General features: G+C 46.7%; 1 protein-coding gene across 4 annotated transcripts in view; it reads right to left on the bottom strand.

The window, feature by feature from the left end:
* The window catches only part of Lamtor3 (Late endosomal/lysosomal adaptor, MAPK and MTOR activator 3), a 119703-nt gene that overhangs the window by 26803 nt on the left and 68056 nt on the right, over positions 1-24844 (bottom strand). For 3 of the 4 annotated variants that reach the window (XM_050194795.1, XM_050194799.3, XM_050194800.2), the window contains exon 7: positions 13496-13614. The exons of the other annotated variant lie outside the window; for it this stretch is intronic. The gene's annotated coding sequence lies outside the window, so the exon portion shown is untranslated. Of the gene's footprint in view, positions 1-13495; positions 13615-24844 lie in introns of those variants that run through there. 4 annotated transcript variants of the gene reach the window in all.

Below are 24844 nucleotides of genomic sequence, written 5' to 3'. Positions count from 1 at the left end.
GCGAACATGTTTTGCACCCGGGTGCAGAAGCGGGTATAGAACGTGCAAAGCCAAGAGCCTCCCTTTTTAAACCGCCTAAAGACGCATCTCGGCATGAATTGCGGTCGCGAAACATCAAACTTGCTGATAAGGAGTTGACAACAAAGTGTGTTCTTTGCGAACAGCACTTCGAACTGAAGTACATCGAACGGACCTTTCAGCATGTGATGAACGGGGAAGTAGTCACCACAGAAGCAGCTGAATGCAATGCAGACAGCGTGTTCACGCAAAAATTTGACAGGAGAGGCATATTGTACCCTGGAGGTGAGTGAGCCACGCTCATTAATGTGCTAGAGGGCGGCATTCACATTATTTTTTTTCAAGAGAAGCTTTATGCTTTCAGTGTGCATGATTTTATGCAGTTCTTGAGCAGTATAACGCTATGCAAAGTGGGATGCGAGCTCCACCGCAATGAGCTCACTGCAAAAATGATCCAGTTTGCAAAGTTAACTAGGCTGCACTTTTTCACATTGAATAAGGACAAGGCTCTTCAAAGGGGGCGCCAGACACATTTGAAGCTAAGGAGAGTGAAGTACAGCCTACTGGCTAAGCTTGGTCTGATGTATACATGTTTATTACTGTACTATGTAATAAAGTGTTTCCTCTCGTCTTGTGTATCTGCACAAGAAAAGCAGTGATGGAAAATATTTAGTGCATGTTGAGTTTACCCAGCGCCCACATATGTACCTAATGTTTTTTTACGAAGTTAATGCTTCTTAAACTGCATGCTGCTGGCGCATGCGGACGCGTATAATGAATTGAACGACGCGTTGATGTTATTACCCGGTTTATTGCGCGCCACCCCAGCGTTATTTTTGTTTCCTTGCGTGTACGATTTTCTCTGCGCCCACTGGCTACATTTGCGGCAGATTACCGAATGACAAAAGTTGAAAGTCGGCATTTGGGGTTGTTTGTCTTCATGTTCGCTTGCGCTGACGCCATACAAGCCTTTTAGTAAACACCAACTCATCCAGAGTGGCCTTCAAATGTGGCCTCCCTCCTTTTTTAAATCCCATGGCTAACTATCTGCTGCGCGTCCCGGTGTAGCGAATAACGCCTGTTTCCATTGTCTGCTCTCCGAAGAAGTGTCACCTTTCTTAATAATGCATCTATGAGCTGCAAACACTTCGTAATGTTTACACATGCGCATTACATTAAAAATTCAAACGCGACGCAACATGAACGTGACGCGCATGCAAGCTGCCGTGCGCCGCCCCCTTCAAAAGCCACGACATAGCTGCAAGTAGCACCGTCTACAACTTTCATCGTTCCTCTGGGCAGCCAGCCGGCTCCAGCCCTTCACACTACCTCCTTGTAGCCACCGTGGCGTGGGTGAGGCGTGGGCGGGATTCACAACCGCCGCCGCGTACCGATCATATCGGTGGCGTCATTAGTGAACAGACGATGCGCGCAAATCCGGCGCCATCTCGTAGTGGTCGTCGCCGCAGAGCCCTTCTAGCACGGCACTGCGCTTTTCTTCTCACGATTTCCCAATACCCTCCTCCTCCTCTTTCCGCCTCATAGATCCGCTGCACCCTCTTCCTCCGCTTTCCTATCGCCCTCTCTTCGCTATTGCAGTGTTTCATTCCCCGCTGTGCTCCACATTCGCTCTTTCATCCTTCGCTGTGCTCGTTCGCTCGGTTACGCCGACGGACGCCGACGCTCGCTGCAGGAACGGGCGCCTGCGAGCTGAACTCCGAAAGAGAGGAACTTTAAACGGCAACCTAGTCTCCGCAGTCTTTTTTTTTTTTTTCAAATGGAATCGATTTAGGCGACAGAGTAGCTTGAACAGCATTTGGTTTGAATAATTATTTTGAAAGAACCGTGGCCAATGACAAATGTCAGCGGTATTATGCTACGTAGTCGGCACCACAGCGCGTTATCTACAGACCAAGCGAACAATTTCCTTCTCCCTCGTCAGTACGATAGCTAGAGCAGTGGAAATCACCAAATGACAGATTACATATGGCGATCGAGCAGACAACTGACAAAGAACGAGGAGAATGCAGCAGATGCGCTGACAATCGAAGTTTTTTTGCGCCGCACACAGCGAATTATGTAAGAGAAAATGGGGGTAGCTTAATGTAAGTGGGGTTATATGTGGATAGGAAAGAAATAAGGACTAACATCGCGTGTCACCATCGCTGCGCGCCACGGCAAGAAAATTTAAGTAGGGACACATACTTCTTTGTCTCGTTTTATTTTTCTATAATAGGATGTCGTCGACCTAAGTAATCACGGTATGAAGCATCGATTTCTCGAGAGCACCACAGATAGTTACATAACCTTTTAACGTGGGCATTTCAAAACGCTTGCCAAGTGTGGCACGGCATCGGATGAAGTTCCTAGATATGCTTGTTTCTTTAAAAAAAAAAACAAGGCATCGGACAACGCACGGCATCGGATAAGCATCTAAAAACGCTGGCACAGGGCGTGCAACAAGATGCCTAATATGTCACAGAAACCGGAAGCCCTAGTCACAAGGACCTTGGTACACTGCATTCCCATGGGGAACCAGCGCTGGAGTTTCGAACTAGAGTTAGGCTACATTTTCGAACTGGAGTTTTAGACTATAGTTAGGCTCCTTAAATGGAGCCTATTGGCGACTCCAACTAAATGCTCGCGCCCTAGCGGCGGCGCTAAGAAACAATTCATCCAGGTTCAATCTCGAAGCGGTATAGGGCCTCTTACCACGGCATGCGCTAGGCAGGGTGTCTACCAAGGTGACATTTTCAAATTCCGTGAGTTTTTCAGGTTTTCCCGGAGTGCCTTCGCAAAATTCCCTGAGTGACACAGAACTTTGCTTTATCTCAAGACGGGCTGACACCATGTCGCCCGATGCTGTCACTCTCTAGTAAGCATGTTAAAAAATAAAGAAACCCTTCCCACGCTTGTTAAGCTTCACCGCAATACTTACCGTATGCTTCAGCGCGTAACAATGCTATGCTGAGGCGAAGCTGCCTTTTGGAAACAGGCATTATGCAACGCGCCGTGCTTTCTAAGTTTCGAAGCCAATCGCGAGGAGTACAGAGGCGAAGCCGGTGCCATTGCTGACAGCGGCGAATTATTTCAACGAAAAACACCGCACCGAACGGCAAGAACCTTAACAGCGAACGTCGAAGGTAGGCCTCGATCTGCCAGCGGATCTGCGTGCGCGAGCGCCGGTTCGAGGCAGCGAGATAAAACGGCGGTGTTGGTTTTGATTAATGCCATTTCGGACATGCGGTCACGGCAAAAGGTCCGGAAAATCGAACGGCAAAGGGTTTTTGCGTCCGAAATTTCATACGTTCTTATACGTTGACTCTATGGGGTAAGTGGTGGTGCCGCGAAGCCATCCGCATTATCGGGCATGTCCCAAAAATCGGGCGTCCGCAAAATCGGTCGTTGACTGTGCACTGGCAACTCCTCCATCCGACGGCACGGCGTCAAAGACAATTCGTGACGATTCCTGCTACGCAAGCCAGCATTAGCGCGACTTTCATTCTCTTTCTATAAAATGACAGCTAACTTTCCCTGATAGAAGCACAAATTTCCTGAGTTTCCCTGGGTATTTCCAGACTATTCAATATCCCTGAGAATTCCCAGTTTTTCCGATTTTCCCGGTTGGTAGACACCCTGCGCGGCACGTTATAGGGAACTCCAGGTGGTCAAAATTATTTCCAAGTCCCTCACTACGCATAATAATCAGATCCTCGTTATGGCTCGCAAAACCACAGAATTTATTCTTTTTAATAAGTGAAAAGCAGAAGCACGATTATTTGGGACCAGGACTTACGGAGCCGCCATCTGTCGGGAGCGCCTTCCTTGCGCAGTATGCGCGATCACGCGGCGCGCTCCTCACATGTTTCGCTTACGCTGCTCTATAAAAACATCACGCGGCAGCCCTCCTGGACATTTCTGCAAGTACTCTCAAAACGAGGGAAGTTTTTTACTGTCGAAATAATAATCTTGGGCAAACTAAATGCACAGAATCTTTTACAGACGCTATCCATTTACCGAATGCGTACAGTGAACACCACTGCGCGCGGTCGCCGCGATGGAGTCTCCCGAACCGACTTCTTGCGTGAAAAGTAGGCAAACGCTGAGAGAAAACTATGTGAAACATGTTCTTATAGTGGGCTGTCTGTATAACCAAATGGAGCATAAGAGAATGAAGCCTCAATGCAGCGATCACAAGGGTTTGCAGCGACCGACTGCGCGTCTGCATGCATGTCCGTGCACAATGTTTCACTTTCGCTGCGAGCGCGTTGTCGCACCGTGCTACGAGCTTTAGGCCGCACAATATGAGCATTTGACAGTAGACGACCAATCATTGTTGCGTGGACGCTATCAGAACTGTTCAAGAGTAATTTCGTTACAGAGACTTCGACGCCTACGGCGACTGTGATGTGCCGTCGTGATGATTCAATCTTTTTTTTTTCTAAATTCTTGGACGTTTCAAAATTATTTCTCAAGCTGCGCTGCACTGTATGTTTATCAGTCTTCTCAGAGTGCGATTTCACACTGCTTCTTTTCTGTAATCTAGTGCATTAATTCATAACACTAACATGACCATATGCCATGCCTTTTTTAATGTGCTTCTTACCGCTCCCTTTCCATTCCAGTGAACTTGCCAGTATCTAGCATCAACAAGTTCATAGACCAAACCGTCATGACATTAGCCGGGCAGCGGGCGCGAGCGAACGTCCCAGTGCGCGTTTTCTGCTAATCGCCAAACATCGCAGTCCCGGCGCAGTAGCAGAAATCTTCCTCGCGGCTGTGCTTGCTGCATACCCGACTTGTAGCCGATGGCTGTCTGCCGGTTCTAAGTTTCGCGAGCCAAACTTCACGCAGCTTCTTGTCCTGCGGCTACGTGTGAATAGGGCTGACACCGAGCTCCGTTGCGTACGTCCGGCACTGCCGCACCAAGCAGTAGCCTACCATGCTGCCCGCCTCCAAAGGCAGCGACTACCTATTATAGTGCTTTCAAATGTTGTCAAGCTGACACCCAAGGCGGGAAAGCCTCACCAATTAATCAGAACCGCAGCGCAGGTGTGACTTTAAACTTTCGTTTTCAGTTCGCTTCGGCGCTTCCGAAGCAGCCGACGCGGCCGCTGTGTCCACGTGATCCCTCATGCCACGTCACGCCGACGGTGGCGCCAGCTTTTCCAGTGGTGGAGCTCGCCCCCAATACTGCCTAAATAGTTTGTTGAAAAACACATTTGCCTTAGTTCTGTATGCAAAAACCCATAATGAGCACAGCAATTTGAGAAAGAAGAACACAGCGACATCTCGCTAAAAGAAAGGGGATGTTTATTGCCAAAATATACGGCGCGATCTTTTTTATGTCTCCCGGAATTTTTTAAAATCGCCTGTTGCAGATAACATAATTCTTGTCATTGAGATGGATTACTCAGATAGGTGGACATTACTTGCACACGAGAATTTTAAAAAATACTAATTAATTTCCTAATTAATTACTTATTTACGGCACATATTGCAATTTACGAACTGTAGCTGGCGAGTTTGCAAGGCGTACCTACTTCGAATGAATTTCCCTAATGACACCAGATTGGATAAGTGCATAATCAAACTCGCCGTCAATATGCACTGTACTGCTTATTTTTTTAAATTTCCAAGTGGATACGTTTTGCAATCTCACAGGCTACAATATGTAAATCGCAATGTGCCGCATTGCAGTTATAAACCTAATTAGCAAATTTTTGTTAATTTTTGAATACGCGTTTTGATTTCGCATGTTATTGTTCGCCTCTTCGTATATAGCAGTTGAAGGACAAGAAGGACCGAGATGTAGTTCAAGGCAGCTCATTAGCACGTTCAGGCTGTCTGAAACCATAGGAGATCATGCACACAAACTTTAGAGCATTGACAAAGCAAAGCTCAAGTTTATATGCTCATTATAAACATCAAAACAGATCCGTTCAAGTTTACACCTGCGGCGGTTTTACTTCCATATACCATATCTTTACATCTGGCTGATACAATCAGTACGAATGCTGAGCCGCAGTAAGACAAAACTCCCCAAGAGCATTTTCCAAACATTAGGATGCTCATTGCATGGGATTGTTGGAAATGACACATTGAGTTTGAGCACGCTTCTCCTCATCTTGATTAAATTATTTAGATGACAAATGCTTAGTCCGGGCGAAAATTTTTTAAAGACCGTTTCACACGGATACACAAATTTAAGAATCATGGCTTAGGTGACCAAGGTTTTTGCCAGCTTTAATTCTTTTGCTGCTTTCTGGGTTGCTGGCAAATATAAGACATGGGTGTCGTTTTTCCATTGAGCTGGAAGACAAAGCGCACAGCAAACGAGCATGACGGAGCATTAATAGCGATAAAATAGTCAAGCACCTTTTATCTCATGTCGCAAGCCCAAAAAGTCAACTTAGCGAACAAATGCCCCGGCCACTCGATATATAACAACAACAACAAAAAAAAAAGGTCCAGCGGCAGTGCACGTAAGCAGCATCGTTGAAATTAGAGCCCCGTCAGCTTACACTTGGACCAGTAGTAGTACTATAGAAGGGCTTTGGTTGAAATAACCACCAGGCAACACGACCGCGCCGCACGGACTAATGCACGCACATGTACGGCCGCTGCAACAGCTCCGACACAATACGGCGGAGGTGCGGCGCGGGCCTAGTCAAAGCATGGAGGAAGGAAAATGCTAGGAGGGAGCATCGGGCAACGCGATTGAAGCTAAACCTGGTGGCCCAACATGTGATCGCACGTCAAAAAGCGCGGCTACTTTGTGTTCCTGTTCTGCAAGCAGAGCAACGGATGGACAGCTGAACAAGCGCGCACCGAATAAAACCTACTGGCATAGCTATTGGGAACCAAACGTCTCAGCAGATATCGGTTCTTGCTCCGTGATCTCGACGCAAGAGGTCACGTGTTGGGCCACCACTGAGCAAACATATGGGCTTCACGGAGCGTTCGCTTACGTATTACTCTCTCCTAACCTTTTCCTTCCTCCATGGGTCAAAGCATACAGTTAATATAGCCAACTATAGTAACTCTATGGGTCAAAGGGTGTCACCACCCTGAACTGCGGGAGGCGGCACTGATATCGAGGCACCCTTAAAGGAGTACTGACACAAAAAAAAAAATCCACGTGGTTTTTTCTGCTTTAATAAGTAGTTAATGACCCAGTAATCACGGTACGAAACCTCATTTACTTCAGAGCGCGACAGGTAATTATTTGCAGTCTTTTTTGCAGCGACCAGTCGAAGTTTCGGTTCCAGAGAGCAACGAGACGGGAGAAACGGGAATGTAACCAAAGGGGTCACGTGTTCGCAAAAAGCCATGACCATGGAGGAAGGAAACTGAGGAGAGGCCCTACCCCCTCCGCGCGCTAGGAGAAAAGTGTGGAGGAAATGACGTAGAAGGTTCTCCTTTGTTTTGCTGTTTTTTTATTTCTTTGCTGTAGTGGCCCCGCCTTTCGGGCCACAATGGCGGCTTTGTTATTGTTCTGTGCGCTCACACGTGTTGCTCCGTAGGTTTCGTACCGTGGCAAATGCGCCGTGCAGGCAGGTTCGCGTTGGTCTCCGCGTTTTGTTGCGCTGCGTTATCTGGACCGTGCTCTACCGGATGTTGCTGTGGCCAGGGTGGACAGGAGGAACTAAAGTTCGTGAAATGAACGCACATGCAAAGCTGTACGCAATGTACCGCGTCACGGCAATGGCAACGGACGAAGGAATATCCACGGGAACTTTTGCCCTCTTTCGCGGAATCATGCTAACGTGCTAACGATTGTTTAGTATTGCTGCGGAGCGCGTGCGTCCGAGCAGCCCGGTTGCGCGCAGCGCGGCGTGGTTTCGCGAGAAATGTAAACAAGAGAGGAGAGCTGGCCCGATAGGCGGAGCAACGCCATGAGCAACGCCAACTTCCGCCTTCACTTTAGCTTCACAAAGAGTGACGTCAGGGCCTCTCCTGAGTTTCCTTCCTCCGTGGTAGATAGCCAAGAAAACACTACGTCATGTGGCTACGTCACGAATTTTCGTTGGCTGCCATGCAGCTTACATGTGCTCTTCTCCTCTGTTGTTGCTTGTTCTAGCTGCTGTACTTGTAGTGGGACGCTCTCCGTGTCGCTGAAACTGCAGTTTTTGTCGTGTCCATCGGGATATTTCCCACACTATCAGCTTGACTGCGCTGCCACAACGTTCAACGCCGATTTGTTGTGTCTTACCATTGATCGTGGCCAATGCGAGGGGTTTTGTTGAGGTTCGTCCTCGCCATCGCCGGCCGCAATATGTGAATCGCTAAGTGATTGGCCGCGTCTAAAGCGCGAGACACATGGTGCGATTTTCCGTGCGATCTGTCGTATGGCGCGTCGTGTGCGACTTGCCGCATGCGCCGATTCGGGACTTCGAGAATTATTCAAGGCAACATCTGTTGTGTGATCTGTTGCTTGAATTGACGAAGCTTAGAGAAATAAACACACAAACGGAATGTCTGCGTGTTTTTGTTTTACTTCGCACCGAAGCAAAAGAGCTGTACTTCCACTTCGTCTGCTTGTTCCCACGGTCATGTAGTCACGTGCACAGGTACCGAAACTGCAATTTTCTACCATGTTCCAGCGCGTGATCATGCTCTGCGATCCGCTTGTTTTGCCTCAGTAATCATGTAGCACTGAATTATACCGGGAAGTCCTGGAAAAGCGGCATTGTACCTGCAGAATGGAAGACGGCGTGCACGGTACTCATTCCCAAGCCCGGCAAGGCCCCGAACATCGATAACTTGAGGCCGATTTCTCTGACCTCCTGCGTCGGCAAGGTCATGGAGCGCGTCGTCCTCAACAGGCTTAACGGGTACCTCGAAGACAACGAGGTTTACACATACAACATGATCAGCTTCCACGCCGGACTCTCAACGCAGGATGCCATGAAACTAATCAAGCATCAGATTGTGGATGGCCGTTCCAGAGACGTCAAAGCTCTGCTCGGTCTGGACCTCGAGAAGGCTTTCGACAACGTGCTCCACACCTTCATCGTCAAGACCATTTCAGACCTGGGTCTCGGTTCCAGATTCCACAGCTACGTCAGCTCTTTTCTAACTGACAGGAAGGCCAAGCTTCGCATTGCAGACTTCCGCTCCGAAGATGTGCCCCTCGGAGGGCGGGGCACTCCTCAGGGCGCCGTCATCTCCCCAACACTGTTTAACATCTGTATGATTGGTCTTTCCGAGAGGTTGGCGGGCGTCGAGGACGTCAAGCACATCATCTACGCCGATGACATCACCATATGGTGCTCCGGCGGCTGCGAGGGCAGAGTCGAAGAAGCCATGCAGGAGGCGATCGACGTGATCGAGGAGTATCTCCGCCCCACCGGACTTCGATGCTCCCCCGCCAAGTCGGAGCTCCTTTACAGAAAAGAGAAGGGAGGCCGACCCAAAGATTGGAAGCCAGTCTCCGAAAGCAGCACCAGACTTCGCACTTGTGACAGGGGGGGTGGGGGGGGGGGGGTGGGGGGGTGATACCCAGGGTCGACGTTATCCGGGTCTTGGGCATGTTTGTCGAATTCGGCGGGAACGGAACTGCTCTCCGCAAGATCATCGCAAAGACGGACAACGCTTTCCGCCTCGTACGCAGAATCGCAAATCGGCATCGAGGCATGAAAGAAAACAATCTTCTCAGGCTGATCAATGCCTCCGTACTCTGCCACCTCACGTACACGATTTCTATGCACAACTGGCTCAGAGCGGAGCGAGACAAGCTCAACGTTCTCATCCGCAAAGTAGTCAAGAGGGCTCTCGGGCGACCCATCAGGACCCATACCGAGGATCTCTTGAAGCTGGGGGTACATAACACCGCCGAGGAGATTGCCGAAGCCCAAGAACGCGCGCAACTCAGTCGCCTGACCACCACAGCGGCAGGTAAACGCATCCTCGAAGAGCTGGGTTACCCCCCTGCGGAATTCCCGACGGTCAGTACCCCGATCCCTAGGTGCATTCGAGACAAGTTCGTAGTGGCCCCTGTGCCCCGAGACGTTCATCCCGTCCACAACGAGGGCAGACGCAAAGGCATCCTCAAACAGATCAAGCAACACGACGTTAGAGCAAGCTTCGTCGACGCCGCGAAGTACAGTGACGAGAAGACCTTTGTCGTCGTTGTGGTCGACTCGAGCGGCAAGATTTCCAATAGCGCCTCGATTCGCACTTCAGACCCCGGAGTCGCCGAGCAAGTCGCCATCGCCCTCGCCCTGCTAGACGGTCGTGGGTCCGAAATATATAGTGATTCCAAAACGGCAGTTAGGGCTTTTCAGAAGGGTTGCATCGCCAAGGAAGCTGTTCGTATTCTTAGTGGCTCGAGTCCATATGCTCTCACAAACCATTCAATTCACTGGTTTCCCGCTCACGTAGGGTCGGTTGAGGGTGCTCCCCCGAACCTCAATGAGTCTGCTCACGAGGCTGCGCGTGACCTCACCGGCTGCGCTTCGTCTATAAGAAGCACCGACTCCCCTCCTCTCTACGGTCACAGGGACGCTCCCGCTACTCGCAACGAGATTTGATTATTAAATATTTCTACATGTTCAGAAGGGTCCTTTCCACCCCCTCACCCCAAGTTGAATAGGGCGCAAGCCGTTTCGCTCAGGCTTCTACAGACCAGCACATATCCGTGTCTGTCCGCTCTCCACGAGGCTTACCCCGACGTGCATCGCGACGACGCCTGCCCGTCCTGCGGCCAGACCTCCACTCTACCTCACATGCTCTGGGAGTGCGGGTCGACATACCCCAAGTTCATCAAGGAGCGGGACTCGCTTCTGCGTAGCCCCGCTCTAGAAAAGCAAATCCTGGCCGTCCGGCGTGCCCGCGACCCGGTGGGCTAGACCTGCCGGTCCCGACGTGGGACTGGCCGGGTGCGCGACGAGTTCGCGTCCTCGCCGGACCTGCAATAAAGTTTATTCACTCACTCACTCACTAGTCATGTGTCATTGTGCACAGCGCGCAAAATCGTGCGCTGCGCGAAAGGAGACATCAGAACAGCTAGCGCGCAACGCCGTCAGCGAAAGTGCGCAGCGCCAAAAAAAAAGAAAAAAAGAGAAGAAAAAAATGAAGGCGGGGCCCGTGGCGTATGCGTCACGCGATCCTCGAAGTCCGGTATGGGAGAACGCAGGGAAGGAATTTCGCTTGTGGAGGCTAGACAGGGCGAGTGGAGAGAGTGTCTCGCTATAGTGGAGCTCGCCTTGTGAAATCATGGGTTCGCGGCACTGAAATATTTCTATTTCGGCTATTAGTGAGCCGATTTGAAAAATTTTTGCGGCAGAAGGCTCCCTACAGGACACGTAGCAACTTCCAGCGTATAACCAAAATTTGCTATGGGGCCTGGTGAGGGGCCCTTTAAAGCCCTATAAGAGGGGCTTTAGCTGAAACGGAACACCAGTGCACCAGGTGTTGCGTGAGGGTAGAGGCCAGCACTGACACTACGTCACCCCCTCTCTCGGAAGCCTGTGTTATCGGCGCGTTCCTTGTCCGCGCAAACTCTTACTGCGCCGCGGTATGGCAAATCAAAACGCGTCACGCGTCTCAACGCGCCCGCTTGCCCGTGAGGAGTTCGTAACTCGAATGACCGCTCAGCAACTTCAATTGAGCTTTAATGTACTTGGACTTCCATTCAATGGACTTCAATTGTACTTTTAAAGTGATCACAACTCATAAGAAGTGCTTAGGTATTCTCGGATTATTTTGATGGGACCTCGAGAGGGAGAGCTTTCTTTTAAATGTATATTCAAAAGCATCAAGTAGTCCACCTGACATCAAGCCTAGTGAAAATCTTTAGCCTGAATTATCTGCAAAATCTTGCCCTAGGAGTGTGTGAACTCAACTTGTGTACCTGAATAGCCCGACACCAAAGACAGCATCAATGCTTGCATAGAATTTGAGTCCATGGAAAAATTGAATTCTGGGGTTTTACCTGCCAAAACCACGATTGAGGCATGCCGTAGTGGGGCTCCGGATGAATTTTGACTGCCTGGGGTTCTTTAAGGTACACTCAAAGCATGGTGCATGGGTGTTTCTGCATTTCAATCCCATCATAATGAGGCCGCCATAGCCAGGATTGATCCTGCAACCTTGCGCCTAGCAGCTCAAAACCAAAGCCACTATCGGCACTAGGGCGGGTGAGTCAAGGGGGGAAAGGAGGAACTTCTGAGGATATTTCCTTGGCAGAATGAGACTGAATGCCAAGCCAAGCTGTTCCGTTGCAGAGAACAGCTTCTGGTGGAATTATTTCCAAATTTTCAGGGTTAGAAAGGAGTGTGCATAAATGGGAGGAGGTGCAAGCTGCTTTTGTGCCACCACAGTAAAAGCCAATGATTAAACTACAATGTGGTGCACTTGCTTTGACAACAAGGGCATATTCTGTGTGCAGACCCAGACATCCATGGGGAAACTAGGCAAGGAACTTAATGCAGCTTTTAACGATGGCTGTTCTGGATCACTGCGAATGAAACGTTACCAAGAATGGCCTTCCATAAAAGGTCGGATACTGTGTCCCGCGACAAATGGTGCATGGCGAGGTAGCCTTTCTCAGCAAGAAACGATGGAGATGTAGCACAACTGACGAACTGATTGAAATAATGTTTACAGTACTCGCAACGTGACAAAGAAATAGTTTCACACAATTTACATCGATGCAGTTCATTTTAGCATTGGGTAAATCTGGACCCTTTATTTTTTCCGATTCTTACACCAAGGGGGAAAAAAGCGAAATGTAATTTTCTTTTTCAATTTCTTTTTTGCAGGCCCTCGCATATATATCTCTCCAATACACTTGGGGTAAACTTTGGGGAACGTGCTGTTCATCTTGCACACACTGCAATTATTGCCCAAGAAAGGCCTGCAGCCCTGGCTTTATTTTTTGGGATTCACCTACAACATAGTGTTGCATGCAAAGAAGCCTTGTATTCAAGGTCCAATGGTTTTAGAAGCAGGCAGTGTGTGCCTTCTCAGGCAACAATTATTGCAGTTTGCCTCCTACTTTGTTTATTGTTGTGAAGTCACCTGCACAGATCAAAGCACTCTAGTCTAATGTACACATCATTGAGAAACATTGTAGAGCAAGTGTTAACTATTACAGAAAACTTGCTTTTCTTGGCATTCCTCAACAGCCTCATTGTATGCTGGCCTAGCAGGGAAGAATGCCGAGTCCAAGCCCCTGACACTCCACTGACAAGCAATATTAGCTCTGCAGTACGAAACGCATTGTGCATGGTTCACTACAGTGGCCATAGCTAATCTGGAAGCCTTTCAAAAGTGCAACTAGAAGTCTATAAAAATTCTCTACCTATAATTGCTTTACCACTAAGTCCAAGCTTGATCTATCGTTGACAGGTTTCAAGTACCCATGATGGAAAGCAGTTTTCCCTTCACATAACACAGTCGTGCCCTAACACCACTGCACCCTCCTTTTGAGATTCCCCCAGGAGAGAAGAAACGAAACAAGGCACAGCCCTTTTTAAATTCTAAAAACTTCTGCACAAGATATTTATTAGCAATAGCGCATAATAAATTGCAATAAAGCCATAATGGTGCAGCCAATCCAAACTGACACCGAAGAGTGCAGCATTGTGCCTGAAATAAAGCAGGGTGGAAAAAAAAAGACACCAATTACAAGTGGGAACAATGCTGAATGTGACTCGTACAAAAGAGCCAGTAGACAGACCATGACTAATCGAAAAACATGGTGGTATTTTAGCACCAATTCGTTTGCACACATAAAATTCCTATTTAGCTACATGTGTTTTCTTTTTTTTTTGAGTAAAATGCAGATTGCAAAGGTAGTAATGTTGTATAAGAAGAGCAATTACAATGAATTAGGAAATTGTAGACCTGTATCTGTACCAAACAATTTTTTCAAAAGCCTTTGACAAGGTAATGCGCATCAGGATATCAAATTTTGTTGAAAAATAGAAAATGTGTTTATACAACACAATACATGGGAATGTTAGCCAGCACCCCCCCTCCCAAAATTTGGCGGCGGATGTGGAACATCCTTTTTGCTGCAGGTGTCACGAGTATGGGAACTCAAGTACACAGGTATCACGAGTACGTACACCTGACTCCTGCGACAGAAAGGATGTTCCACATCTGCTGCCAGGGTTCGAGAGTGGTGGCGCTGGCTCACTCCCATGGTCAGTTCTAGTACTAAAACATAAATACCCTTGAAAGTGGGTGGGAAAAAGGACGCTGCGGTAGCTCAACTGGTAAGAGCATTGCAAGTGTAATGCGAAGACATGAGTTTGTATCCCACCTGCGGCCAGTTCTAATTTCATCCACTTTCAGTGCCATTAATTTATCCTTTAATTCAATTAGCAAGTACAAGTAATTTCCTCTATGTTGTCCTTGGCATCTGTTTGTTGGCTTCTTATGATACAATTATGGAAGCACTTTTATGATTAGGTCATTATTTCTTGTTTTATAGCAGAATGAAGTACAGTGTTTTGAGTGTGGCCATGCAATGGTCACCAAAAATACAAATTACAAAAAGTAATATAATTATTCTTAAAACCTGCTCTATATGTGGTGTGCTCCATGCTGCAAAAAGGAACATTCTTCTACCTGTGATAGGTACTGATGTATCACAGTAGAAGGCTTGCTGGGTGTGCAAAATTAGCATTTCGAGAAAAATGAAGACAATCACCCACCACATAGTTTTAAAATTGGTATATTATGGTTGAAACATCAGCATATGAGATAAGAAACTTGCCAGATCAAAAGAATAATAGTGCAGAATCCGAAAAAGCAATTTTGCAATGTTCGATGTTTTTGGTAATTTTTAGGCCTAAAGATCCATGTCTGCCCTTAAAGGTCTCTTGAGGTTCACAGTAGTATTCTGGTAGGACCAAGCCACACTTTGTGGAGAAGGTGTTGCACCCTGTTTGTATGCTGCAGAAGTGCTCATGGGTAGTTGAGTTTTGACAACAGAATTTATAGTTATGCCCTGGCTGACACGCTGTGATTATGGGCATCAACTTGCAGCAGTGTGGTGCAACCATTGACTGACACATGGGGAATGTTTTTCATAAATGGCTATGTTCTGTCCAGGCTCTTGGAAAACTTATGCGAAGATGGTGAATTTCACATGTCTGGAAATAATGTTGTAGCTCCATTGATTGCTGTGTGTGTTTTGGTCATCTGTCTCTGCTAGGGTGACCACCTTCCTACTGGCAAAATGCTGGACACGCTGACCGGGGAGGAGGATTGACACAGCACGATGAGAAATCAACTACAATAATTTATTTTTTAACTTCTGGAGAGAAATTTTCTCTCGCAATATTTTGTCATCACTGAAGCAGAGAATAGAGTAACCGATCAGGTTCAGGTTCAAATACGTATCTGCATAAACAAAACTATTTCATAAATCACTGTAATATGCTCCAACCATGACACAAAGTTACTAATATGAACATAATTTGGAAACTCACAAAATAGTCACTCACAAAACAGCTGTCGCTTGGTTTTCATACGTTACTGATTAAGAGCCAGGGAAGTACTCGACGCTGCAATTGTTTAACTTTCTTGAACTCATATTTCTTGTCAGATCGAACCGCCTCTAAAATGGCTGTCTGATCGCATGTGGTAGGTTTGCTCAAAGTTTGCCTTTACCAATATTTTGGCCTTGCTCAGGTCCATGCTGCATCAGCTTTGTTCACTGCTCCAAGCTCCCGTCACGATAGAAAAAATTCACTCCGCAAAAGCATTAGTCACTGGAATGCTCAGCACAGCTGACAGCACTACAGTTATATTTGCAAAAGCAGCGCATTTGAGCAAGCTGCTCCACTTGTTCTCTAAACATTCTTTTCATTTTGCTGCGACTAGCTGCCTGATTACTGGCTGCAGACAGCACAATTCATCATACAGCTCGTCCATGTTGATGGCCAATGTCAACTGGAATGCTGCAACAATTTTCGCAAGGTTACTAACCGTTAGTTTGCGCTGCAAGTCCAAGCACTGAGGTTGCTTCATTAAAGACGCGACATTGCGCGCGCATGTTCAACCAGGGGCCCACATTGGGGGAGACGGCGGGATGGCATGTGCAGCTGGCGCCAGAAGCAGTCGTCGCTGCCGTGAACCGCACGGCTAGCTTTTTTGGAAGCTTGGAGTGGTTGCAGCTGACACATCCTCAAACAGGGTGGCCAGACACAGCTGAACTCAAGGCACTGTTAGCCAATAATAATAAAGTGTGCAATGCGGGACATTTTCGAAGATTTTCACATCTCTTGCGGGACGCAGGACAATAACCCTCAATGTGAGACAGTCCCGTGAGTTACCGGACGTGTGGTCACCCTAGTCTCAGCGCAGTTCCCAGTGCTTTTGATGCCTCTGTAGGGTCCATGCACTGTATGAAAAATGTTTTTGTTCTTCATTGTGTGATGTCATTCACCGATGGGGGTGCTGGTTTATGGACAGCAAACCACTTGGCAGAACCTACGCTGCTTTCTCTTTCAGACAACTTGAGTCTTGTCTACTTTGGAGAATACATATCTTCATCAGTAGCTGCACTAGCAGGCTTACTGTGCGAACCTGCTGAGCTCTGCCACACACACACAACGCTTCTGTTTTTGGTGAACAAGGCAGTTTCAGTCAATTTTTTTTTTAAAGGACCCTTGACTTCAGGGGTACTACTGTATTCCCTCGAATCTAACGTGCACGTTTTTTCCGATAAAACGGGTCCAAAAATTGCATGCATGTTAGAATCGAGTACAACCCTAAATCCACATTACCATATCGCCATTGTCATTAAAAAAATGGCCACCTCGTACGCGCTTCTAGCCTAGCTGCTGCAGCTTCCTCCATGTGCACACCTCCATGTTGTACCTGTAACCAGGCGCTGGTGTAACCTAGTCTACCGCCTGGCTTCCCGTTTTCTGCATTTATTGAATCAGCACGGAAGCGCCGACTGCGAAGACACGCCTAGTCCACCATGATGCCGCATTTAAAAGGAAAGTTATATGCGCGGAGGTGGGCGGAAATCGGGCTGCATCACGGGCGTTCGGAGTTCCCGAAACTTGCGTGGGAGACTGGCGCAAACAGAAGGAGAATCTTTTCGCCAGCAAAGCAACACGGAAGGGTTTCAGTGGACCGAAGCAGGGCCGCTTCGCCAAAATAGAAGAGCTGTTCGCGGAATACGTGCAAGAGCAGCGAGCGGCACAGCGGCCTATGACGACCGATCTGCTCAAAGTACGGGCGATGCAGTTAGCCCTACAGAAAGAGCTAAGGTGGAGTGACTTCAAAGCAAGCAGGTGCTGGCTATCAAATTTTATGAAAAGAAAAGGCTTTTCTGTTCGAAGGCAGACAGGGATATGCCAAAAATTACCCGACAATATGAAGAGAAATTGCACAGTTTTCAGCAGTACGTTTGAAGTTGCACCATAGAAATGGCTACCACTTCGGACAGATTGGAAATGCCGATCAGACTCCGCTCTACTTTGACATGCCTGCCACCACAACCGTTGAAAAGAAGGGCGCGAAGCATGTGCGCGTTTTGTCTTCCGGCCACGAAAGAACTAGTCACCGCAATGCTTTGTTGGACTGCGGATTTGCACAAGCTGCCGTCGTATCTTATCTTCAGATGGAAGACGTTCCCCAAAGGTCCTTTAAAGAAAGGTCCTTTACAGTACCGCACACCTCATTCTTTCATACAGAAATACAACTTTCTTTCATTTGGAAAAAAACAAAGATTTACTCCCGATGCACTAAAGTCGCGATAAATAAAAGAAGTCAGTTTCGCCAGAAACGTGAAGCATCAATTACGATAGCAAATTAGTAGACAGCTATACAAAAAGTAAGGATAGGAGTTTTATCGGCCATATGAACTTTTAAACATTCGCTTACTCGCTAAATTAACAAGCATGGTGTCACGCGCACACAAGCAAACATGAACACGTCTCACTTAATGACCGTGAAAACTTTTTATCAAAATGCTGGAGCGAGGAAGTGCGGTAGCAGGAGCATGGGAATTGACCTTTGTGCGGCCTCTCACTTCAACGCAAACTAAGCGAGGAGAACACAGTGCGGTGTGCCTAGATGCGCAGACTTGTCTCCGTCGCAGATCGCTTTCAAGATAGGGGAGGGGCTATGCGGCCGCGCCGTACGTAGCAGCCGCTGGTGTAGAACGCCTCTCCTGTTTGCGCCAGTCCCACAACTTTCGGGAACTCCGAATGCCCGTGATGTGGCCATATTTCTGCCCGTTTCCGCACATGTGATCGCTTTCCTTTTATTTGCATCATCGTGATGAACTCTGCATGTCTTTGCAGTCAGCACTTCCATGCTGATATAGCAAACGCAGAAAACGGTAAAATGGACGGTGCACTAACCGAAGCCAAAGAAAGCAGTGCCTAAACACACGTACTGCAGCACATGGAGGAAGCTACGGCCGTTAGGCTCGAAGCGCATACGAGGTGGCCATTTTGAAATGCCGATGGTGATATGGTAACGCAGATTTCGGGTCATATTCGATTCTAACACTCATGTAATTTTTGGATCTGTTTTATCGGAAAGAAAGTGCGCATTAGATTCAAGTAAATACGGTAATTGTGTACACAAACTAGTGAATCATGGCTGCTGGTGAACGACATGCTTTTACATTCGTTAACGTTTAATGTCATTAACCAAGTGGCACACCATTCTGAAATATTTGCAAGGTCACTCTGTAGGGTTATCCGATCCAAAGTGTTTAGTGCAGCACGGTAGATAACAGTCATCGGCAAACATACGTACATTACAGAATACATGCAAAGGTAAGTTGTTGATAAAGATTAAAGATGGGAGTGGACCAAGAACCAATCCCTGAGGAACGCCTGACATTACTGGAACCAGAGTGGACAAGTGGTTATTTATAACATATTGTGGTCAATTAGTGAGAAATTCTGTAGTCCATGTTAAGACAGTAGGATGTAAATTTAGTCGGAAGAATTTTGCAAGCAATCGTTGGTGAGGAACTTTATCAAAAGCTTTAGCATAATCAAGAAAGATTGCATCAGTCTGTACGTTACCATCCAGGTTGGTGTGGATATCACATACGAAAACTGCAAGCTGTGTTTCACATGACAGCTCCTTGAGGAAGCCATATTGTGAAGGATGAAAAGAAGTTATTGCTGTAAAGCAAATTTATTATGTGGGAGTAGATAACATGCTCCATGATGCAATGCTCTAGCATCTAAGGCGTCAATATAGTAGTGAACAGAGCTTTAGTAACCGAGAAATTGGGGTAAATGAACGACGTGATTTGAGACCCCCCAGCAAAATTCCGGTACTAGCCCGATGACAAAGGCACTCCTCATCATAACTTATGTCACTAGTACTCAACTACTCGTACTAAAAAGATCATTTCATTAGGTTATAAGACGGAAGAAAATGCTACTTGTCTACTTCTGTTCGACTGTAAGAAAAAAGAACATTTTGACGTTACCCTTCAGTAGTAACGGGTGGTCGAAAGGTTTCGTTTTCGCTCGATTCTGCGCACTCAACTCTGCACTGCACACGCTTTGGAATTTCAGTTGTGCTGCGCTGGTTCTGCTGGCTCGTGAAAATTGCATTTGGAACAATCAGCGAGAATGCCACGTTTATGTGATGCCGTGGGATGCGCGAATGGTCTGCGGAACTTGGCCAAGGGCAGTTGCAGCGGCGAATCCAACGTTACTTATCACTGTGTGCCAACGAGTAAACCTCTCCGTTCGAAGTGGTCAAGTGCCATACCTCTGCCACAGCGAGTTGGCAAAGAGCCGAAAAATCGCATAGTGTGCTCGCTGCACTTTCGTCCAGAGGATTACGAGTTCAACGCCGACTTACTGAAGTCGTGTGGAGTGCCTTTCAAAGCAATGCTTTCCCGTAGCGCTGTTCCGTTGGTCTTGCCTGCATTCTCCAAAGCACAAGAACAACTGCAGGTCGAAGACCTGAGTGTGGCATTTGGTGACTGCGGCATTTGGTTTTCACGAAGGAAAAGCTACAAATGTGCAAATATGTACAGCCATGACATACAGTTGCCGTCGTAGTAGTACGCAACGAGGCCGGCAGCCCGAGCCCTCAGCAGCAGGTCACATTCATCAGTGCTTAAATCACTGAAGTTGAGCCCAGCATCGCGAGCCAATGTATCATTGTCAGTGTCGTCCATTGCAAAGAGCGTCAAAATTGGCGTCATAAAATAAAGAACCAGCTTATCGTCGCGCGCTTTCCTTTCGCCAGCCACCATAGTTCCGCTTTCGCGCTGCTGTCGGCTCTGTCTTGGCTCTGTTTCTGGCCACGTGTTTGCGTTTTGGCAGAAAAGCCATAGCGCTGTCTGCAGGTCCCGTTTTACTGACCGACGGCGCAACGTCACTATGAGACCATGACGTCACCACTCCTCGATCGCAGGGCGGGTGATTCGAACTGCGCTAGAGGTACACGGACGCTTCAGAATGCATTTTCTCTTAAAATAAGTATCTTCTTCGCACGAAACAAGCGTTTCGAGGTTTCTGTGATGGTATTTCAACAGTCCACGTTGACTTAATATTAACCTTTAGTGTCCCTTTAAAGAGATAGGGCAGTAACTGAGTGATGAATTTCTGCTACCTGACTTGAAGGCCGGAACTACCTTCCCTGTCCTCTAGTCATCTGCAATGACTCCTGAAGAAACTGACTGCAAAAAAGTTAAGGTGAGATAAAGTGAGACACTGTGTTTAGTGTTTTTCAAGATTTTGGAATTAATTTCGTCCATTCCAGCTGAAGATGACAATATTTTCTATTACGGATGAGACTTGATTTTCGCAGAAATTGTTCGCTGGCATGTCACAATCAAAGTGAAGGAAAGGTAAACGGAAGGGTGCATTCAATTCATCAGTAAAGGCTGTAGCGAACGTGGTGTTGAGCAAGTTTGCGCAATCCAGGTCAGTAATTGCTTAATTTAGACTACTGGTGAGTATGATTTCTCGCGATTTGTCAGGTTTGAGTGTTTTCCAAAACTGTTTCAGATTATTTTTGAGTAGTTTTAGCAATTCTAAGTGATAAAAAGAGTGCTTTGCTTGATGTAGAGCAGAAAGATAGTTTTGATCTGCTTTGTAATATTTCTCCTATGCATCTGGTTGACTTCTAAGTCTTGCAACCTGGAATAGGTGTTTCTTTTTATGTTCAAGGCCTTTTGTAAACGACGGTTTGTGACGACTGGCTCTAAAACTCACTTTAGATATGAATTTCGCTGTTAATTCCTTCAGTTTTTCCTTAAAGTGTGTCCAAATGATTTCAACGTTATGGTGGTGAAAAGTTGTCTGATATGTAGGACAGAATGTGCTAAGGCCCACAGTTATCGCTTCGTAATCACCTTTGTCTTAGAGCTGTATCGTTTTCTTATATATCTAGCGCTTTGTTGGTCGAAAGGAAAAACCAGAAGGAATTACTTTATAGACACTGATTTCACTGATATTAAATCTAAAACATTGGCTATATCCTGCAAAACACATGTTCCTTCAGTAACTAGCTCAGTCATATTAAAATTGAGAAAGTTATCAAGAAAGTTGATGGCTTCGGTTAGACCTGTTGAACACAAATTGTCAGTGCACCAGTTTATTGTGGCGAGTTAAAACTGCCGAATAGAAGTATGTGTGCATTTGGGTGAGCCACAATGAGCTGACACATAACTTTGGTAAGTTGGCTGCAAAATTCAGTAGTAGTGTGTGGTGGTCGGTAACAAATGCCAAGTAGTATGAACTGTGGACGTGATTGAATAATCACTCATAATATTTCCAGCTGTGACTGAATATTGAGGACTGTACAAGACAATCGTTCATGGATTGCAATGAGTACACCGCTACCACGCAGATACACACGGTCAATGTGGTACGCACGAAAATTTGGCAAGTCTGATAGCACTTCAGTATCGCTTATGATGTCAGTGAGCCAGATCTCAATAAGTATTAGTAGATTACTCCTACAGGATAATACAATGCTAAATATACGTTCACACTGTGGAAGAAAACTGCAGATGTTAGTGTACACTGTAGAAATTGAAAGAGTATTGTGAGAGACAGCAGATGTAAGGTTTGTTTCTCTTTTTGGCACTTTGGTTGCTACGATAATTCTTTGACATTGTTTCACGGTGTACACCAAGTTGACATTTTCAAATTTCCCGGAGTTTTCCAGGCTTTCCCTGAGTGCCTTTGCAAAATTCCCCGAGCGACACAGAACTTTGTTTAATGTCAAGACGGGCTGACACCATGTCGCCCGATGCCATCACTCTCTAGTAAGCATGTTGAATAATTAAATGACTTAATCTAATTTGAATAGTAAGGAGTAACATTTATTTTATTCAAAATAGAAAACTGAAGGGAGGGGTTCGCAAAACGCACAGTGAATAAACAATTTTTTAAAAAATATGGTAAAGCACTTTGCAAATCGACTCAAGATCTTCAAATACGAGTACAAAGAGATGCATACAAAAGCAAATATTTTTGAAAATGAGCTATTTCTATCCACTGATAGCAAGCTCATTGGTATTAGGCCTGAACTTTGTCAGAAGTGAGATTCTCTAAGGAGCTATGAAAGTCAACCTAAACGATCCTTACATACTCTCAGCTCATGCACAATGCCTCATTGTTGAGTTTCACTGCTTTAAAGAGTTTATTTTGGTTTGGATGAGGGTCGCCTGCACCTCGTCGTCAGCCAACACTTTCCTTTTAAGTTCAAGCTCCTTCAAAGAAGAGGCGGCACAGTTCATTTCCCTATCATTCCTCAGTGCGACGGTCCTTTCTATTCTCGTGCTCGTTCTGCCGCGCGTTTGCCCCACGGACCATTTGACGCACCTTCTTGATCAGTTGTACGTCAACGTCCGATTTTTCAGACTCCCTAGGAGCCGCTAAAACTTCTGGAAAATTGGGCAGTCCGAAAAAAATGAATGCATGTCTTTTACTGCCCTTAAGGGCTCAAATCGCCACAGGCACATCCTAAAAAGCTCTGAAGGCCTATTAGGTATATCAGTGCTCGTACTGTGACAGGAGACGGTGGGTGCGCGCGTGTATAATTAGAGAATACGTACTGTGTGCCGTGACAATTGACCCTTCCCACGCTTGTTAAGCTTCGCCGCAATACTTCACGTATGCTTCACCGCCTACCATTGCTGTACTGAGGCGAAGCTGCCTTTCAGGAACCGGCGTAATGCAACGCATCGTGCTTTCCGAGCTTCGAAGCCAATCGCAAGGGTTATAGAGGCAGAGTCGGTACCATTGCTGACAGCGGCGAATTCTTTCAATGAAAAACACAGCACCTAACGGCAAGAACCTTAACAGCGAACGTCGAAACAACTATGCCTCGTGTTGCCACGGTGGTGGCTACAGCTGCCAGCGGATCTGTGTGCGAGAGCGCTGGTTGGAGGCGGCGAAATAATAAAAACGGCGCTCGCGGCAAAAAGTCCAGAAAATCGGACGGCAAAGGGTTCATGCATTTGAAATTTCAGACGTTGTGATATATTGACTCTATGGGGCAAATGGTGGCGCCACGAAGCTGTCCGCATTATCGGGCCTGTCCCAAAAATCGGGCGTCCGGCAAATCGGTCGTTGATTGTACACTGGCAACTCCTCCAGCCGACAACATGGCGTCAAAGACGATTCATTATGATTCCTGTCTGTTACTCGAGCCAGCATTAGCGTGAATTCCGTTCCCTTTCAATAGAATTACAGCTAATTTTCCCTGATAGAAGCACAAAATCCTGGAGTTTTTTCTGAGTATTTCCAGACTATTCAAAATCCCCGAGCATTCCCGGTTTTCCTGGTTAGTAGACACCGTGTTGTTTGTTTTCAATTTCAATGTACCAAAATTTCTACGTAATGAAGTAGAGTGGTGATTTTTACAACTGTTAAATGGGGGTTTGACTGTATAAGTTCACTGTTTCTTATAAGAGTGGCTGAAGATACACTGACACACACTACCTTCCCTGAACACCCCTTAGCAAGACTTAATTTTGATCACGTCTTGCTTTGGGTGCCACCTTCTGTGGCACCCAATTTTCTAATTTTAACATCTTCAAATCTGAACCACGGAAGGACACCACCTTGCAGCCACTTTACACAACCACCGACTTAACTACAACATGCTAGAAGACATGCTTTTTGCCGCAATTGAACACACACAAAAGGAAGACACATAAAGACAACATGGGCGGCACTTCCAACTGATTTAATTTTGGGCTGTGACCCACGAGTATATATATACATACACGCATGCGCTGGCTGCTCACAGATCTACGTTACCCAGCGGTCAAACAATCTAGTTTCCGATTTATAGAGCACGATAGATGTATCGCTAATGCAATTTGCACCTTTCTTTTTTATATAGTAAGCTTCCATCAGCTCACATGCTGTTTGAAATCTACTTCTGCGAAGAATCCTAATCTCAGAAAACCGTGGTTTGCACATGCAGGCCTTGCAGTGCGCAGGCAAATGTGCCACGCCATCTTTCATTAGATTTAGTTCGTTTTCCCTGGCTCGTTCATTTATGCAGCATCCAGTCTGTCCTATATAGGACTTGCCGCACTCAAGGGAAATTTCATACACCACACCTGTAGCGCATCTCACGTAGGACGTGCTATGCTTCTTGCCACAGCCTTGCGAACCGGTCTCCTTGCGTATGGTTTTCGAACAGAGTCAACCCAGTTTGATGGGGGCAGAAAAGGCAATGGGTACACCATACCGGCCTGCCACCTTCTTGAGGTTATGGCAGACCTTATGAACATAAGGAATCACTGCAGGTCTTACGGTTCTGGCTCTTTCTTCCTCCTTTGTGGCACTGGTACCTTTAACCTTCCGTAAAAGGCTTTCGGTGACTGAGGTCACCAACG

This window comes from Dermacentor andersoni, chromosome 1 (genome assembly GCF_023375885.2).
Source record: "Dermacentor andersoni chromosome 1, qqDerAnde1_hic_scaffold, whole genome shotgun sequence".
NCBI lineage: Eukaryota > Metazoa > Arthropoda > Arachnida > Ixodida > Ixodidae > Dermacentor > Dermacentor andersoni.
The sequence above is the reverse complement of the archived record's forward strand: the minus strand, read 5'-3'. Positions and strand labels throughout refer to the sequence as shown.